Source organism: Pleurodeles waltl, chromosome 1_1 (assembly GCF_031143425.1).
Source record: "Pleurodeles waltl isolate 20211129_DDA chromosome 1_1, aPleWal1.hap1.20221129, whole genome shotgun sequence".
Classification (NCBI taxonomy): Eukaryota; Metazoa; Chordata; class Amphibia; order Caudata; family Salamandridae; genus Pleurodeles; species Pleurodeles waltl.
This window is the reverse complement of record NC_090436.1, coordinates 809,400,146-809,418,946: the sequence shown is the minus strand read 5'-3', so window position 1 is coordinate 809,418,946 and position 18,801 is coordinate 809,400,146.

Sequence of the window (18,801 nt, the reverse complement as noted above, 5' to 3'; positions counted from 1 at the left end):
GTAGTGAGGGAGGGGAAAAAGAAAGAAATTAAGACACTATGGATAGATAGATACCCAGTGGCAGTGATAGGGAAAATAAAAAAAAATAAGAGGGAAAAGGGAATATCAAGGATAGAGCAGTGTGAGTGGTAAGGAGCTGCATAGCCCCTTACCAATAATACCCCAAAGGGTTGAGCATGCAGGCACGTACCTGTGAAAGCCACGTCCCTCCAGGGACGTGGCTGGCACTGAGGTTTGTAGACTGATCCGGTGCCGGTTCTTCACTGTATGTTGTTGCGGTTGTGAGTGTTTCACTCTTTTGCTCCTCTGCTCGCCGTTCAGTGGTTTGTCTCAACGTCCTTTTGGGTCGTTGATTCTCTGGTGTCTCGATTTTTCTCTCCTCTCCTCCGCGCTCTGAACATCTCTTTGGCGTTGGATGCCCTGTTTGGAATTTCAGCGCGTTTAATCTGACATCTGGTTTGGAGTTAGATAAAGCATCTCCCGGCCATGCAAATGTGCCCCTGGGGGACTGTTTACTATGTCCTGGGGGTACCGTTTGTAACGGAGCCGCTTTCGTTTCGTTACAGACCCTTACAGACGTATATGTCAGGATCTGATGTAACCATACACAAAATGGCTGAACATATTGTACTATACACCTAACTATCAGTCTGCCTCCACAACTCCCACATAGGCATTGGAGCACATGACACCACCACTGATGAAGCTAGAAGAGAGGTGTAAAGGCAACCATCTACTACAAGGTGTGTTCATTCAACACATCATATCCACCACTTCACATACCTTTATACCAGTTGAAGTACTGATTGATGAGATCTGCCCTAGAGTCACCGGCTACTTCTTCCTCAGCCTCCTCATCACTTGCCATCTCTCCATCTCCAGCCACAGGTCCACTTACCTCCCCCTCATATGCTATCAATGGTATCTGACATCTCAGGGCTAGATTGTGGAGTATGCAGCAGGCAACGATTATTTGGCATACCTTTTGGGGCGAGTAGAGGAGGGCTTCTCCAGATAGGTCCAGGCACCTGAATCTTGCCTTCAGGAGCCCAAATGTATACTTGATTATACGCCTTGTCCTCCCATGGGCCTCATTGTAACAGAGTTCCCCTGGCATGGCTGGGTACCTCACTGGTGTCAACAGCCAAGCCAAGGATGGTTTGAATAGCCGGAGTCACCTGTGCACACAAAGGGACAACAACTCCAATGTTGTATGTGGAACTGGGTAGATTGTGACAACAGGAGACATAACTCACAGACACACACAACAATATTGACTTACCAAGCAGCCAGGCCGTCTCTATGCAGTTTTGACATCAGATGTGGAACATTACTGTTCCTCATGATGTAGGAATCATTCACAGTTCCAGGAGACTTGGCTGGGATTATTTGGCATACCTTTTGGGGCGAGTAGAGGAGGGCTTCTCCAGATAGGTCCAGGCACCTGAATCTTGCCTTCAGGAGCCCAAATGTATACTTGATTATACGCCTTGTCCTCCCATGGGCCTCATTGTAACAGAGTTCCCCTGGCATGGCTGGGTACCTCACTGGTGTCAACAGCCAAGCCAAGGATGGTTTGAATAGCCGGAGTCACCTGTGCACACAAAGGGACAACAACTCCAATGTTGTATGTGGAACTGGGTAGATTGTGACAACAGGAGACATAACTCACAGACACACACAACAATATTGACTTACCAAGCAGCCAGGCCGTCTCTATGCAGTTTTGACATCAGATGTGGAACATTACTGTTCCTCATGATGTAGGAATCATTCACAGTTCCAGGAGACTTGGCTGGGACTTGTGAGATGTACTAGCCTGCCAGACATACCACCTGTACGTTAATTGAGTGGTAGTTCTTCCTGTTCCTATACACCTGTTCATTGGAACGTTAATTGAGTGGTACTTCTTCCTGTTACTATACATCTGTTCATTGGCACTGGGAGGGATAAGGGCAACATGGGTGCCATCAATGGCTCCTACCACATGAGGAATGTGTCCCATTTCATAAAAATCTGCCTTCACATAGGCCAAATCTTCTTGGTGCGGTAACCTGATGTAGCTGTCCATGTGTTTCAGCAATGCAGACAGTACATCCTTCAACACAAGACTGAACATGGGCTGAGACATCCCAGCTGTCAAAGCCACTGTATTCCGAAAGGACCCTGTGGCCAGGAAGTGTAGCACTGGCAAGATTTGAACAATGGGAGGTATGTAATAGGGATTGCAAATTGCAGACATCAGCTCTGGCTCCAATTGAGTACAAAGTTCCATGATGGTCAGACGGGTAAGATAATATGTCTGTATGACATGCCTATCCTCCGTGGTTTCCAGGTCTGCTAGTGGATGGTACACTGGTGGGTGTCTCACTCTCCTCATGGCAGCATTACTATGTTGAGAGAAGGGTGTATACTATGAGTTATGCTTTATTCACACATCTAATACACATTGCATATTACCTGACACCGAACATATGTGGAAGATGCGTAGAGAGAACATATACAGTACAGCCCAATGATATTTACCAATTCCTGCCTCATTGCCGCACATTGGCCTACATGCTAATTGGAATGTATTAATGAGACTAATGTAACTGCACACGTGTGTAACACCTAGCTGTCCTGCACTGTTCACACATAACTATTGTAAACAACCTATATCTACCCGTGACCTATGTCCCTCAGAGTTGCTATACATAGTTGTCACCATATACACTCTCTGATCAGGTCATTAATTGAATATTTGACCAATATTTTGCACATACGTGATGGCACTACATACGTGAACTGCTTTTGGGGTGGAATAGGTGTATGATGCTGATAAATTAACACATCTATCACAGAAATGTGCACAAAATGGCAGGCGCCTGACCTACTGGACAGGTGGAAGTGACCTGAGTCCCCCGGCGGTAGTCATAATGGCGGTAGGCGGTTGCACCCATTGTGCAACTTGCCACTGGATAACATTGCTGCCTTTGGTGGACTTGGGCCAATGGCGATGACCGCCGGCGGTCACAGTCCTGTATGTGGGTGTAGTGACCGCCATTTTCTGCAGTATTGCTCACTTGACTTCTGACACTGTTGCCAGCAAGATCTCCATGACGTGAGCTGCTGTCTAGTGACTCTGGAAGCCATCATGCCACATCCTGCAGGTGATAGGGCCCCTGCTTTCACACCGGAACAACTAGAGAGGCAGGTGGAGGAGGTCCTACCTTGGTATGGACAGTTGTATGGGGCACCAAAGGAGCAGATGAGTCCTATTCCATAGTCATATGTGATAGATGTTGTGTGTGACATTGCATATTGCATTTGTATTACTGTGGGTGCCTATGCATGCAGATGGCATGATGTGCAGGGGTGTGTGCTGAGAGGATTGGAATGAGTGTGAAATTGCTGTGCCTGTTGTGCACTGAACTATCCTATTGGTATGGTGCCAATGTAAACTACTTTCTGTTTTTGTCTGTGTGGTTCATGAGGTAAACGCCCATCAGAAGAAGGGGATCTGGCGTGCCATCGCCAAGCTAGTGTGGACCCTGGGGGTCCATACCCACGGAGCACCCAATGCAGAAAACAGTTGAAGGACCTGACATGCTGGCCCTGGAGGCTCAGCTGAGGATGTCCTCCCAATGAGGGAGGGGTGCCCATCGGATTCTGACCTCACCCTAATGGCGCGCATTTTGGCACTGGTCTACCCTGAAATGGTTGGCCTACGGGTTCTGGTAAACAACAGATATCAAATTATGTGCAATAAAATAAAGGGAGGGAAGCTAGTAAAAACTTGCCAGTGACTATCATGACCCCCTCTTGCTCCCTCTGCTTATCTATAGGACTGAGGCCCTTCTTATGGCCATGGTGGTCTTTAGACCACCAGGGTCACAAACAGGGTTGGAAAACCGCCAAAGCGGTCCGATGGCAACATTACGACCATGACATTACCGCCACAGTCAGACCGCCAGCTCCAGCATTTTTCGACAGCCTGGCAGTGCCGGTGGTCCCAGTCTGCCAGGGCAGGCTGCAAGTACCGCTACCCCAGGTATTACGACCCTTCTCTCCAACGGCCTTTACAAGGCGGTTTCACTGCCATGTGAAGGCTGCTGGAGATGGGGTACTGGGGGCCCCAGGGGTCCCTGCAATGCACATGGCATGGGCAGTGCGGGGGCCCTCCTGGCCAGCCCCAGAGGATTGTGTGTAAAATTATCCTTAGATTTGTGCACAATGATATTTGTGTTATCTTATGTCCAATTTGCTTTTCTTTTTTCTTTTTATTGGGATATCATTGGTGATTACTTTGTCTGTGCAGAGTAGTTGCTGGTGAGTGTAGCTTTTTCAGGCAAGTGAGTGGTATAGTTTTTGAGTACATAACTCTTTGTGATAAAGCCACTCTTTGTTTATTACTTATCTTACACAGTGCTGGTTGTTGGTGCATTTGTCCAGTTACTTTTCGTAGGAAGGATCATGGCTAGCCGCAGGATGACCATTCAGCAGGTTGTTGGTATGCTTTTTGAGTCATCGTCTGATCATGAACATGAGACTGACTCTGCATGTGAAGCAGATGAGTAAGTGAGAGTTTCTGGCATTGAATTTTCTGTCAGTGAGAAATATTCTGATGATAAAGCCAATCTCACTGCAGATGAAGGGCCTGTTTTAGAGGAGGACACTCATGTGCCAATAGTGCAGCAGTCTGGAGCTGAAAGGTTTTCCATTGGAAGACCTGAACTCTGGGTTGTCCCAAACATGGAGAAGCCAGAGTTGCCTGCCTTTACTGGAGGATGTGGCTAGATTGAAAGATCGCCATTTTGCTGAGCATATTCCTCCCACGCCCAAAAAAGACTTTCTCGCTAAGAAATGTAGAGTGTGTGCTCCAGGAGGTATCCGGAGGGAGACTCGTATGTACAGTCCTGATTGTCCTTCAAAGCCTGGGATGTGTGTGGGTGGCTGTTTCAGGAGTTACCACACTCAAAAAAATTATTGGGAACTACTGTGAGCGTAAACTACCTGTTTTAGATTTTCATAGGTTCAGTTTCATGGCTGGCATTACTGTCATGTATTCAGTTAGAGCTTTTGTCTTTGTAGTTTTGTAATTATTTTTAATTAGTTAGTGGTTTCTTTGCTGTTTAAAAAACAAAAAAAAGTGATGAGGTGTGCATGGAGTTGCGCTTGGCTTGCGGTGTGCGTGGAGTGGAGCTTGGCTAGCGGTGTGCATGGAGTGGCGCTTGGCTGGCAGTGTGCATGGAGTGGCACTTGGATGGCGGTGTAATTGGCGGTGTGCATGGAGTGGCACTTGGCTGGCGGTGTTAATAGTGACTTGCTGTTGGCCACTGCAACACACTGCCAGCCAAACGCCAGTCCACACACTCCCGTCAGCTGGTGTGATTGCTGTATCAGGTATGTGGGCATTTGAAAGTGATGGGCCCTTGAATAGCGTTGTCTGTTGATGCAAGTGTTGTAATGTGCTGTGGCAGCGGCATGTATGAAAGGTGTGTGAATGGACTGGAAAGCAGTTGGTGCCTTGTCGCGTCTTTACAGCTCATGAGCTGTGAGTCATTGGTTCAGTTTTTTGGCCTTTCAGTTATTAACAGTGTATTTCATTTTTATGAAATCTCTTGTTAATAAAATTTGAACTACTGAACCATCACTCACCCTCATGTCAAGTCCAACCAGTATGTGTGTTAAAAATGACAAAACCTGCTCCGCTATAATCAGGCATCGCAGCACACCCGTGACATGCTAGGTGTCTCGGGTGGGACCCCAATGATGAAGCATACCACCAACTTGGATGGTGGATGAGGGGTCTTTTTAACATAACCTAAGTGCGTTTCTTTTCACAATTTTAGTGTTTGAAACATCACAGAAGAATGTAGATACATTAAAATGATCTATCACAAAACTACATGTTTTTGCAAGGCGAGCACCTGCAATTTTGGTCCCGGGTGCGGCGGTCATCCAGGGCAAACTACCAAACCCAGACATTTTTTTAAACTAGACACCTGGTGAAATGGCATAACGAGGGTCCCCTCTTGTAACAAAGAAAAAAGAATTTAAGTAAACAATTCACATGGAAAATTAGTTCGATACATAAGTCCAAGTCACACAAAATTGGTCCTGGAGTCAACCAATATAATTAGTCGATGAGTCCAAAGTTTATTCAGAATCTAATTCACATTCAACAGTCTGAAATCCGCAGAATTTTATCCTTCCAGCCAACACGTGTTTCGTCTTGGGAAATATTTCTATCCCTTACGACTTCTTCAGGGCTTGTTTGTTCATCACTATTCAAGATAAAATCGATAATGTAAGTTACTCAAATCCAAATGTGCTTCACAACACTAGCAGTATCCCAATGCCAAATCCAGTCAACCCGTTATTCCGTATCTTCTGATATTTTAGCAAGCTGCGTCCACAAGTAAGGACTCCTGGTGGAGTCCAGGGAGGTGTGGCTTTCGTGGATCCTCCAACGTTTTCTTACCCATACTCCCCGCAAACCTCAAAAATTGCTTAAAAAAAGCATATTTTCCTCACTTTTCTTTGTAGGATCACCGCGCCAGCACAAATTTCCTACTACCCATCATTCCCCTCAGTTTCCCAAGTAAAAAATGCCACCTCCCTTGTGTGGGTCCCCAAAGCAGTGTCAGCCTAAAAATGTATTTTTAAAAACTTGTGCTTATCATCTCGCTGTGCTATCCCCTCAATCTCTACACGTTTTGGCTTTTTCCTGTTGCAGTCACCTGGGTCACCCTCACAAGTGAGGTAGCATTTTTATCGGGAGAAAAATGGCTGTTTTTGTCACCTCAATTTCAATATTTTTTTTATTTCACTTGTTATTTTCTGCAGGAAACCCTTGTAGGATCTACACAAATTACCCATTGCTGAATTCAGAATTGTGTCTACTTTTCAGAAATGTTTAGGTTTCTGTGATCAAGCATTGGTTTCACACCCATTTCTGTCACTGACTGGAAGGAGGCTGAAAGCACAAAAAATCATAAAAATGGGGTAAGTCCAAATAAAATGCCAAAATTGTGTTGAAAAATTGTGTTTTCTGATTCAAGTCTGCCTGTTCCTGAAAGCTGGGAAGCTGGTAATTTTTGCACCGCAAACCCTTTGTTGATGCCATTTTCAGGGAAAAAACCACAAGACTTCTTCTGCAGCCCCTTTTTCCCATTTTAAAAAAAACCCGAAATTTTCACTGTATTTTGGCTAATTTCTTGGCCTCCTGCTGGGGAACCCACAACGTCTGGGTACCTCTAGAATCCTTAGGATATTGAAAAAAAAGGAAGCAAATTTGGCGTGGGTAGCTTATGTGAACAAAATGTTATGAGGGCCTAAGCGCGAACTGCTCCAAATAGCCAAAAAAAAGGCTCAGCACAGGAGGGGGAAAAGGCCTGGCAGCGAAGGGGTTAAATAAAGAAATACTTACTTGTACTTACCTATACTTACCTGGGATGGGTTCCTTCATCCTCCACTGTCCCACTGGTGTGGGTGCACTATGGAAATAGGCCCACAGGTCCCGTAACGCCTGCCCTGACCCAGGCGTTAAATAATGGTGCAAAGCAAGCTTTGCACCATTATATGACCCCTCCTCCCCCATGCGTGATTTTAGCACGTGGATAAATATGGCTCTAAGGTCATAGAGTCATTTTTTGCACAGAAACGTCTACTTTGCATCTCATTGATGCAAAGTAGGTTTCCACGTCCCAAAAATGACTTCAACTCCACAAATTTGCCACTAGACGGGTCTAGTGCCAAAGTATAAATATGGAGTTAATTTTTAACTGAATTTGCGTAAAAAAATTATGCAAATTCGGTGCAAAACAAGTATAAATAGGCCCCCCAAATGTCCCCTTCAAAGCGAGCCGGAGGCGTGGGGAAGCTATGCCTCCCCAGCCTTGTAACACCTATTTCCAAACGAGAGGGTGCTGCATTCCCTCTCCCAGAGAAAATCCTTTGTTCTGCCTTCCCCTCCTTGAACTGGTCAAGCAGCAGGAGGACAGAAACCTGTCTGAGGGGCTGCAGCAGCATGGGCTACTTGCAAAACCCTGGAAGACTGGTAGAAGCAATACTGGGGGGTCCTCTAAGGAGCCCCCAGAGTGCATGGAATCATGCCACCAATACTAGTATTTTGGCATCTTAAATTATATACACATTAGCTTTATTGTTAGAAATTGGTGTGGGATTTCTCTTGTTTCATGTCAATTACTTATCATCCATGTTGATGCTGTGAAATGCTTAACACATTCCTCTAAGTAGCCTGACTGCTCCTTGTTACTCTACCAGGACTGAGCTAAGGTTTACCAGTGTGAATCTGAGGTCCACTCTTGGATATTATGTTAGCTTTATGGTGTAAGACTCCCCAGTCATACCAAATAATACTGCCACCTTGCTACACCAATACACTGTGTCAAAAGCCTTCCCATAACCTATTAGTAATAGTCCTGTCGGGCCCTGCAGGATATCTATTATGGTGAGCGCCACCTGTAACGTGTTTTGGCAATCTTATTGTGCTTCAGCAGCAATGACAGTAACCTTATCGGTAGATTTGTAAAATTTGTGTACATGATTTTAAAATGTACAGGATAATTTTATGACATGTACCGAACGGTATTTAATTTTCTTTGGTCTACAGATACCTGTCTAGTGACAATTAAGCCAAATTAATAAGAAATCTGAAAGGATTTTTCTTTTTTTCTAAAATGTTTTATATTTCCAATGTATTTGCTGTGCAATGAACGCTTTTTATTTGAAATAGCTATTCTATACAGTTGTAATGCTAAAATTGATTTTTTTAAATTAACTATCAATAAAATGTTTATATGTGCATGATTCCTCTGTTCATGAATTTCGAATGAATGCACATAAGTTGCTCCTAAGGGAGCAAGTATTAACAAAGGCCCCCTAGGCAATACTCCAGACAGCGTGCATGCGATATCTGCAAGACCTGTTGGATGGATTATAGGCATTTGCTCCCGCCTGCCGCTGCCTGCCACTTACAATAGGTTATAGGGAGTGTCACTCTTGTTGTGCTGCATCCTATCTAGTTTGGCAGCCAACACGACATTTCCTGTACTTGGCTGAGGAGCACCGGCCAATCACAGTTTAATTACGCCTGGAATGTTTTCTGTTGTTTGGACACACTATTTTCCTTTGTTTCCTGCTTCTCATGTTTGTCAGTAAGCAGTTGTTTTCAACTGCGTGGTTCATTTTCCACATTTGCCCATCACTTAGTCCGGTCGTGCTGTGATGTCACAGGGGGGGTGGGGAGAGGGTCGGGGGTGGAAGGGGAAGGGCTTCCCCTTCCATCCCTGACTTGGGGGGGTGGGAGGGAATCCCACAGAGGGAGCGCCAGCGCTCCCTCTGGGCTGGGTGCCCAGGACGTAATGGTTACATCCTGGGCACAGCAGCACTGTGCTGCAGGACATAACCATTACGTCCGCGGCACAGAACTGGTTAAAGTGCCACTGGGGTCCCTGAAATGTGCCCCGCTACAGGCTCCTGTCGTTTTTAAGACAGGAATCATGTGGTAAGGCTGGTTTGGCATCAGAAAATGACACTAGGCTGGTTAGAGTAATTTTTTTTAACTCTAACCTGCCTAACGTTATTTTTATGTGCAAAACCCCTTCTTCCATACCGCCAACCCCACCCGGCTAACGTGATATATTTATTTTCGCTAGCCTACCCTTTGCACTGGCTTGCACCATTTCATAAATACGGTGCCCAGCTGGTGCTCAGAAATAGTGCGAGCCAGTGCTAAACATTTTGTTGCAAAACGATGTTAGTGCAGTTTTGCACCAAAAAGTATAAATCAGGGTCTTGGTGCCCTCTTTGCCTAGTCCAGTTTGCACCAGTCCAGGGACCCCCCACCCCAGTCACTGCTCTGGCACGAAACCACACAAAGGAAAGGGGAGTAACCACTCCCTTGTCCATCATCACCCCAGGGTGTACCTAGAGTTCCTCCAGGTGACCACTTGATTCTGCCATCTTGGAAACACAATTTGCAGAGGCCCCTGGGAGCATCTGGTTGGTCAGGACAGGTAACTGATGTCCTCTGAAAGGGGGTCACTTTGCAGAGTGACCAAGCCCCCTGTTAGGGCTATTTAGGGACTCCTTTGAGAGTGGGCCCCAGATTCGGCATGCAAGGCTCCATCAGGACTCCTCTGCATTGACCTCTTCTGCTCCTGGCCACCGGAACTGCTGCTGAATTTCACAGGAACCAAACAAGCCTGCAACTCCTGAGACGATCTGTTCAGCAATTGCAACATTTCCATGGCTGTGCATCCTCAGGGGTTGGCGGGACTTTAGCTGTACTTAAGAAACAAGAAGGAATCTCCCTTGGAGTGAAGGAGTCACTCCCTCGCATCCGCAGGCACCTAAGGCAATGACGTCTGTGTGCTGGGCTCTGCTCTCCACTGGAACTGCATGGGTCCTCCAACACAGATGGTGATTCTGAGTGCTCCTCTTGGTCTTCTCTGCCTTCTTGCCAACTTGGGAGACAGTGAGCCCTTGCCTCTCCTTGCAGGACAGAATCTCTGTGCACCATGCCCTTGCAGCAGCCAAGGCTTGTTGATGCCTGCTCCAAGGAATCTTCAGGCTCCAAGTATCCCTGGCCTCGAGCACTTCGTTCTTGCAAGGACAGTCTCTCTTCTGCTGCTCTAGTGACTCCTCTCTAGGTGTGCTGACTGGGTGTCACTGCAACTTACTGTGTCTGCTGCCAGTGGGAAGCCTGTGAGGGTTACAACTGCTTCTGCTGGCTCTCTCAACTGCTGAGGGTCAGCCCGGACTCCCCTGCAGGTTTGAGTCCCCTGGACCTTGCTGGTCCTCTGCAACTCAGCAAATCATCTTCTGTCCAGATTTGCACTTGCCAAGGTTTGTTGGTGGCCCTCCTGACAACTGACGAGACTGCGATCCGGTGACCGGCATGGGACAGCTTCTGCCTACATTCAGGCACTCCTCTGCAGCTCCTAGGCTCCACAGCTGACCTTCATCTTCCATCATCGACCCAGATTTTCATCCACAGAAGGGTGTGTAGTGGCCCACCTGGACACTCCTTCGCAGACTGGACTCTGCCCCCCTCTTTTTAAGGTCCTCTTCATCTAGAATCTACTATTTGGTTCCACTGGACTGGTCTTAGTCTTGCAAAGCTAATTTTTTTAAGTCCTGTTGTTAGTCTATGGGAAGACAAGGTACCTTGCCTCTGCTCTTCTGGTTGCTGGGGGTCAACTATGTACTCACCTTCAAGGGGTCCCAAGTTTTCCCAGTTCCCTTCTAACTATTCTACATCCTTGGGTGGGGGACCTCACTTTGCATTTCACTATTTTAGTATATGGTTTTGTCCCCCTATAGGACCCTAACTACTTTCTTCTATTTCTTGTCAATGTGTGTTGTTTTTCTATGCTAATTCCTAATACTTATCATGTATTTATAATGTATACTTACCTCCAGTTGGGGGACTGCCTATAAGTAATCTGGTTTAGTGTTACCATAATAAACTACCTTTATTTTTGCAACACTGTGAGATACGTTACTGTGTGACTACTGTGGTATTGCAAGTGCTTTACACGCCTTCTAGACAAGTCTTGGCTGCTCACCACAGCTACCACTAGAGGGCCCTGGCTTCCTTGACAATGGTTCATTAACTAATAGGAGTTGCCTGGATTTGGTATAAGGTGCAAACACCACAGGTGTCCACTACACACCAGGCCACCTTCAAACAAACACAATATGCAATTGGTCACTTGTGGGGTGAGTCCTTTGGATCCCACTTTGGGTTAAGATCTTGCGGGCCCACAGATCAAGCTTCAACAGTCAGTACAGTTTTATCTGGCTTGGGGGGCTTGGATGCAGAGGGGTGCTGGCTGTCCTTGGTCCTTGGGGGGGGACTCAGGGTCTTGGAGTGGGCATTTTAGGAAAAGGTGACTTGCAGGTCGAGTTCAGTGAAGCCCTTTGAATCTTATGTTTGGAGTAGGCCTTAGGGTAGGAATCACCAAAAAGGGCACTTTACAACAACTGGCCTTTCCTATTTAAATGTTATGCAAAAGGAATAGTGGCCCAAGATTCATAACCTTTGTACAGGCTCTGTATGATGCCCTTTTCGCGTGGCTCTCATTATCCTAAATGAGACTACTGGATTTCTAGGTAGCAGGATCGTTCACAGTGTGGGGGACTGAGTCTGACCCACTTGGAAGGACCTCTGTCACCCTAAACCCGGTTTTGCTCCGGCTAACTAGCAGTGCCTCATTTCTCCCAAGGGGAAGAGATGATTAGGCAGCCGAGTGCATGACATCTTTGGAACTTCTCAGGGAAGTTGTGGTCACTCAGATCCAAACCAACTCTCTCATTTACAGTATGATCTCATATAAAATGACAAAGGCAGTATAAGTTTTATATAATGTTTTAATAAAACGACTGCATTTTAGATAATAAGGCGTGAGCCACAATAACCAGAACCATACAACACAGTAGGATTGAAATAGTCACCAGAAGAGTAAAACATAAGAACAACTCTATCATGGTGTTTAACAATTTCTACTCTCCCTCTGCTAATTCTATTTAGAGCACAGCATGTTAAGCTTCTAACTTGCCTTTCTGAATCCCTCGGGAGACATCAGCCCTCATACCTGAGCAAAGGCCTGTGATCTGGTTCAGCATCTGCAACGAGGCAGTCAGCGTCTAGTTGTGGTTCCCTGGTCGGAATCTCCCTCTCGCGTGTATTGGGACAAGGAAGTGTTTTTATAACTAACATGTCAGCGTGATCACAAAATGTCCCTACGCAGGAATGCCAAAGACTAAACTCCTACCACGTCTATCGGCAATGTACCAGACTGTATCCTTGACTGAAGCACAGAGTAATGCGTTATGGAGAACTCCAGTGCTGAAGTAGGCTAAACAGTGTGATATGAAATATAAAACAAGACCGTAGAACTGGCTATTTGAAAAATAACAGTACGAAGCCGAATAAAAAGCATTTAGAGCAAAGTGCATGAAGGCTCTAAGCTACGAGCAAAGGAATAAAATACATCCAGGGCAAAATGCACAGAGGCCTAAAGCCTGAAGCTAATGCGCAAAGGATACATAAAACTGACCACACTACACCCTCCCCTTGTCGGTAGCAAGTGGTTCTAATACAAATAAAAATATGCCCCAGATATAAACAAAACAGAACAAGATACATTTCGACAAGGTCAGAAGACAACAAAGTCATAAATTTGGGAAGCATGTGACGATAAAGCCAAATTCAATGTAATATCAATTTCTGCTTCATTGAGAAGAAAAAAATCCAATTGTCAGACAGAAGCAATAGAAAGCAGGAGTTCCTCTACTTCGATATATGTCAATATCGGAAGATCCACGCCAAAAAGTACCATGGAGCAGGTGTGTTCCAAAGCCCCAAAACCATCCAGGGCGGCACCCAGTGCAGGGCCTATGAATGAGACAATACCATCTTCCTCCAGGAAGGGAATCTCATAAACTGCCTCTCGAAGCAAACGCAACCGTAGTGCACAAGCCCGGGAATGAGCCCTAATCGGGAACATCAACAGATCAGCATCGACCAATGGAGGGCACTGCAGTGAGAGACAGAGAGTCAGTGCATTTTCAAACGAGCACCAGAGGCACCGAAACACGGGTTGCACACAATCAAAAACCGGTCGGAATGTCAGAGACCAGTCACACTTCAAATGTCCCAGGAGTGTTGCTCCAAAATGCTGCATCATGCGCTCACGACACAGCTGCGCTGACGGGAGCATCAATATAGGATCTCGTTGTGGCGGGACAGCCATTGCGGAAGAACAGCAGCAATAGCAAGACTCCAGCCAATAAAGCCAAAGTAATCGGGAAACCCCCAAAAATGCTTCCGAAAATAGAGTGAATAGCCGAAGGTATTAAACCGAATATGGAAGAGAAGGTGTGAGCAAAACCAACAACAACGGCTTTGAAAAAATGTGCAATTCCAGTAGTGGTGGACGTATTAAATATACGTCCCACAAGTTCACCAAAGTGACTCGGAAAGTTAGTATTCAAAAGGGACTGTATCTCTGCTGATGACCTTGCCACCTGAAGTGCGTAGGTCTCGCTAGCAGATGTAAGGGCCACATGCTTTTGAAACAATAGAGCCTTTAATCAACTCAACTTGTCGAAATTTACCTTGGAAGTAGCAATATGAGGCCAGATGTCTGCTACCTCCCTAATTTGAGTGGGGGGAAACAACACATTCCCGCAGCACGTAACGGCCTTGGTGACAACGACTACGTAAACTATTCCGGCACGCATGCCACAACAGTGTTCGCTGTTAAGAAGAATGTAACTGCCGTTAGAAAGCACCTGGAAAGTGTTTTTAATAACTGGGACTGGAACTCCCTTCAGATAACAAGCTAAGTTAGCAATCAAAGCATTACACGCCCCGTGCAAGGACAGCTGTTTACAAACCTTAGAATGTCTGACAGAAGTTTTGCATTCGCTACCGCTAAGAAAAACCTCCCTCAAACCATTAACACATCTGTATAGAAAGGGAAGCTCCCACACCTCATGTATGTAACTGTCTCCCAACCATTCGTATCTACCCACCGGAATGTGCTTCAAACAAGAAGTAAATTGCAGAGTGGAGATAGGCAAATTAACAACCCCATGAATCAACCACTCAGCTGACGGAATCTCAGCAACCGTAAAAGGCAGTTTCTCCAATTTTTCAATATTTAACATAACATACGTCGCTTCCTTTTTAGCCATCAGCTGTTGTTGACGAGTCAAATTAAAGGAAACAAAGATCTCCCTGGCACGAATGTGCTGCCACGGAACGCAACCTGCCTTCAAGGTCTGTAGAGTCCAACCCAGCTGCATGATGGACCGCGTCTGACTCTGTCCATGATATAAAGAAGACATATCTGATTTAATAATGTCAATAGCAGAGGAAACGATGTTGTCAATTGTGTAAACACGGTCTGAAAGGGTATGTATCCCATTATCCACAACAGACAAAGCCTGTATCAGATTTTCCTGATCAATTTGTCTCAACCGGGCCGCTGCCTCCTGTTGTGAAAGCTTCCAAATCTCATTATGCACTTCATATAAAAAACTTTTCTTCCGTGGCATCTTTGGTCCTGACAAAAAATCTTGTAAGTCAGTATCATTAGACAGCAACGTGAGATGTGATTTAACTGCATCCAGCGTGGATGATTTTAACCATTGCTGACAAAGCTTTCCCACGCTGTATGTAGTTATGATATCAGCATGTTCTGGTGATATGTAGCGAGGGTCTGCCCTACTAGTCCTGAACCCCCCTGAAGAGGTAACAAAACGTTGATGACACTTATTAGTGTCCACGGGCCATAATAACCACCCGCCCGGATGTATCAATGAAGTGTTAAGCATACCATTCTGGACCCAGTGTGCAAACTCACTAAACGTGGCATTAACATATCGCAGCTAATTGTTCAATTTGGAAGGGACAGGTATACCAGGCAAATTCAACTCTCTAATCGTTGCTAAGCCCAAACAGCTAGTCTGTTGTACTGTGTCATTGAGGAAAATCATCTGCACAGGGATAATACATGCCCTAAATAATGTGTCCCTGCCTTGCATTTGCCAATTGTTCTTTCCCCAGACACTTTTTAAATCAACAGTCTTAAACCAATATTCATACCCCTCAACCGAAAGTTTAGATACAAACAAATTTGAATACAGTAATTTAGTATCGGTCAATAACATTTGTTTATTAGCATACGGAGTAACTTTAAAATAGTAAGACTTAGCATTCTGTCGATTATGCCCAGAAAAACATGCAAATTTATCATAATACATTTTAGATCTCCCCTGTGGAGGAGTCAGGCAATGTTCCCATTGCACATAATCAAATATCGACTTAGGGCTACTTGCTTTATGAATAAAGTGGTGTCCATACTAATTGTAGCAAAACATGTCACCATGATTATCTCTAAATAGGTAAGCATCTTCATCGTCATAGACAGTATAATATTGCAATTCTATCAGCATAGAATCTACTGTCTTCACATTCCAATCATCAGAAACAATGCCTGGTATAACGATATCATTCATTGATAACTTGAGAACATACGGTATTTGAATCAATTCAGTGGGACCATATATATCAAACATCACTTTATCCCACACAATCCCATCCGGAATCGGTATTGCAGAAATGTTCACATTGGACAAATCTCTTCGAACCATATGAGACGAAAAATGTGGTTTCAACACCGTCTCCACGTGTTCAATGTCAGATCGTTCAGGAAGAAAATGACCATGTATTACTAAAAAGAAAGTAACCACAAATCCCAACCACAAAAAAAGAGTCATTACAGCCATAAAAAGCCACAAATAGTTCCAAGGAAAAACAAAATATGTGTGTTTAAGCCAACACAGCAGCTTACGTGGACCTCGGATTGAAGATAGTGAGGACGAGGAGTCTGACACGGCATCATCAGTGTCGTTGAAGCAGCCAGAGGCAGTTCTTGCAAAAGGTGCAACCGTGAACAAAGAAGCGGATGGTGGCTCTCGCCTTGGCACGCTATAAACCACATGTTCAGAAATATCAGTAGAACGTACAGCAACTTGATCAAAAGACTCCAAACTAATCGTCGTCTGTGGAACAATCGCAAGATCATTTTCCACCCTCCCCAAGCTCGGTGAGGAAACAGCATCGGTGCAAATCACCTGCAGCGGGACTTCTTCCCCAGTAGTGAGAGGGATTCCGGAACTTCTGGGTGTCCCCCTTGGTCTGCTGTGCAGAATCGGCCACATGTTGTAACTTGACATTATCAATGGAAACAAAGCGATTTCCTTTGGCCCCGTGCAGCGGCGGTAAAATTACAGTTCTCGTGCCGCTAACCTCTAACACAGGGACTGGTGCTCGATAAGAAGGACCAAATTCTTTCTTTACTGTGACCTTTTCACGTACTAGATCCCTAATCCTGGGTATCCAACCAGTAGGCGTTACTGGCTCATCCTTAATTCCCTTGGAGGCAGCACTTGCTGAAGAGTTATCTTCACAGAATTGTTGTAAATCCTGCAAAACAGTGACACGATCATTTATGTCAAAGGGCGTATCTGCCGCCTCCACACCAGGACCATCTAGATCAGGAACATACATTTGTGTTCCAAACAGGCACTCATATGAAGTACGACCCCAAGGGACCTTCTAGGCAAGTTATTAAGTGCTCTCTGTACTCCATACAGGTGGGCTAGCCAACTACGACCCGTACCTATAACTCTGGCCGTTAAGGATTGCTTTAAATCACGATTTAAACGCTCCACGACAGAATTTCCCTCAGGATGAAATGGAGACGAGAATTGGAGTTGGACCCCCAACGAAGCCATGGTGTCCCTGAATGCCTTAGAGGCAAAAGCAGGGCCCTGGTCCAAATGAAAAGCCGCAACTGCAAACGTATCGACAAAGATGCGCAAATCAAAACAGTCTGAGCGTCAGCCGAGCGCTGTGGCCAGACCCACCCAAATCTGGAGCACGAATCTACAGCAACCAAAATATATTTGTATGCACTATCTGGCGTCAGCGGACCACAATGATCTAAGTACACACACTGTAAAGGCTTATTTGAAATCAGAAGGGGCGTCTGCTGCGGGCGTCTAGCCGTCAAAGCTTTAATTTGTTGACAGATGTCACAACAAAGGACATACTGCTTTGTCTCCTTATAGAGACCAGGCCACCAGTAACGAGCATGTAAAAGTGAAATTGTGGCAGCCACAGCAGCATGTGCAGATGCCGCCCCCTCATGTGCTGCAGATATTAATTGAGGTCTCTCAACTTTATTGGGCATTTCACTTACTCCAACGCCTGGAATTTTAACAACAGCATTTAGCATACTACCCAAGGAGTAAATATATCTAGAAGGGAATCCTTTAGGAAATGGCGTACCATCAGCCGTAGCTTTTATGGCAGCCGAAATCTCTGTGTCTGGTTTGGAACTCGAACGAGTCACTGCAGCCACAGTGGCAACTGCCACTGCCGACTTTGCGGCTTCATCAGCCAAAGTATTTCCAACAACGTGTATTCCAACGCGCTGGTGTCCAAGTGTATGTACAACATGGACTTTAGGAAGCGTTTCCTTCAGATTCACAACCTTCCCCCGCAGCAATTTGTGTTTAATGGTGTTGCCTTTAGAATCTCTGAACCCATTCAACCTCCAGTAGTGTAAATATTAATTGAAAGACTGAACACAGTAGTAGGAGTCACAGACAGCAAGGTTAGTATCGCCGGATCCGCGTGTTCCAGTGCTAACAATAGAGCTTTGAGCTCAGCCAACTGTGCTGTACAATCTCCCAAGGTCTGTGTATAAGTATGTCGGGGGCAGAACACTTCCCCCTCCATAGTGCCGCTCACCACCGCACATGCAGCAGAATACTGTTGTTTAGTCCCAACCGCTGGTTGCGCAGAGCCATCTGTATACATGACCACCTGATATTGGTCAATAGGCAATGTGCCAGTGGGAACTGGGTACTCCATTTCATATTGAAGAAATTCTTGAGTCTGCAGTTTAGGGTCAAATATATAATCTACATCAGTGGCTGTCAAAGACGTAGGCCATTGTATCCATCGCAGGTGTAAAGCTTTCGAATTAGGAACACTCGCTTTTGTAACAGCCTCCAAGGCTGGAATCGGGGAAACGACAACAATGCGTTGGCCCTGGGCAAGAGGCCTTTCTTTAATTACAGCCATCTGCACAGCAGTGAGTATTTTCTCAGTCTGTGCAAATCATTGTTCTGCAGCAGAATACAAGTGGGACTTATATGCTATCGGGACTGTCTCACTCTCATTGAAGGTGACATATGTAAACCCAA